Here is a 1,862-nt window from a genome sequence, read left to right on the forward strand (position 1 = left end):
CACTCTGTATTGACTGCCACTGTTAAATTGTGTGTGTGTGTGTTGGTGTGTGTCTGGATAATCCTTTTCTCCGTTTACAGATATGTTGTTAAAGTGGACCACTTTCTCTTGGTGGCCCCCCTCAATTGATTCATCTCATTTGGAGAGTAAAGATGTTTTTTTTTACCCAAAACATTGTCAAGGTTTTCTCTCTTTTTTTTCTCTTTCTTTTTTAAAAAGCGAGGGATGCCTCTCGGTCCCTCTCGTGTGCGTGCGAGTGTCTCCTTTTTAATTAGGAAGGTAATAGTGTTTTTATTTCTCTGAGGCGGCTCTTAAATAGATCTGGGGGTGCCTGCGTCGCCATTGCTGCTGATGCTATCTCTATGCGGCTTCACTCACTCACACACACTCACTCACTCACTCACCCATCACTCACCCATCACTCACTCACTCACACTTTTAACTCACGTTTATCATTTTTCTTGTTCTTCCTGCATTCGTAAGTTAGCTGATGCTAATTGTGCTCTCGATTAGTGGATTGTGTGCTTCTTAATGCCCTTCACGTATATGACTGACTTGCGTCAAGTTGAAATAGGATATTTGATTATTGAAGTTGTTAGTAGCATAACGTTTATGGAAGGCACAAATGGAGGCTCCTTACAGAGGGCTGTGTGTGTGTGTGTGTGTGTGTGGGTGTGGGTGTGGGTGTGGGTGGGTGGGGTGACCAGCCAGTGTTTGTCAGTGAGCTTAACACAGAATTGTGTGTGTGTGAGAGGGAGTGAACAAGAGAACGTCCTGTCCCTGAGCTTAATTGTCTGTTCTGTGTACCTGCGTTTTTGTCCGTTAGTCTCAGGTGTGTGTTTGTGTACACCTGTGTATGTGTGTGTACACCTGTGTGTGTGACTATCTGAGTGTGTCTGCATATGAGTGTGAGTGTCTGACTGTGGCTGTGTGTGTGTGTGCATACAGGTCTGTCAGTGAGCCTTATGCAAATACTCATTGCACCCTTTGACCTCTCCCCACATCAGTCATGACCGTCTCTGACCTCCTCTCACACACACACTCCCACACCTAACGTCTAACGTCATGTTCCCGGTAATCAGCCCCGGGAACGGAGATATCGGACGGGCCGAGGCGTCCCCGTGTCTGGGCGGCCGATCTCGTCCCCCCGATAACGGCCCAATCAAAGAGAACCGCGCGGTCCTGATCTAGGGTCAGCAGTTATGTGCTATTTGTTTCAAAGCGAAAAGGGGTGCCTGGGCAAGGCAGACGGTAGCGGTTTGGAGAGAGAGTTTCTCTCTCTCTCTTTGTCTCTCTCTCCAGTGGAGTGGCTGATAAGAGAAATGCTTTCCACATGGAAAGATTATGGCTTTTAATTCCCCCCTTTTGTGTCCGTGATGTAATCCACGCATACCTGTTTCCATGTGTTCACACACACACACACATTTACATGTATGCATATATCCACACCTGCTTTTAATTTTTTTCCCCTCGTTCACACACTTGTGTAACTCACATAAACACACATACTAGCTTCCAAATGTACACACACACACACATGTATCAACATATATGCACATATCCACCCGTGCTTACAACCATAGTCCATTATACACACTTGTTCTATGCATACATGCCAGTAGATATGAGCCGTTTCCCAAGAACCCTGTTGCAGCTCCACACACACACACACACACACACTCACACCTGTTTCATCAGACTTAACATTAGGTCAGAATGCATCAGAACAGGTCATGAACTTAAAGTGACCCTTTTAGATTCTCTTTCTCTCTGATACTCTCCCCCTCTCTCTGTCTTTCTCTCTCTCTCGCTCTCTCTCTCCCTGTCTCCATGCTTTACTTCTCTCTCTTTCATCATCACTC

At 46.0% G+C, this 1,862-nt stretch overlaps 1 protein-coding gene across 1 annotated transcript in view; it reads left to right on the top strand.

The window, feature by feature from the left end:
• Positions 1 to 172, top strand: part of taf3 (TAF3 RNA polymerase II, TATA box binding protein (TBP)-associated facto) — a 69,221-nt gene extending 69,049 nt beyond the window's left edge. Inside the window, 1 exon segment of the mRNA XM_048267601.1 lies at positions 1 to 172. This exon segment is cut by the window's left edge and continues 966 nt beyond it. The gene's annotated coding sequence lies outside the window, so the exon portion shown is untranslated.
• The last annotated feature ends 1,690 nt before the right edge of the window (positions 173 to 1,862 follow it).

This window comes from Alosa alosa, chromosome 17 (assembly GCF_017589495.1).
Source record: "Alosa alosa isolate M-15738 ecotype Scorff River chromosome 17, AALO_Geno_1.1, whole genome shotgun sequence".
Taxonomy (NCBI): domain Eukaryota; kingdom Metazoa; phylum Chordata; class Actinopteri; order Clupeiformes; family Clupeidae; genus Alosa; species Alosa alosa.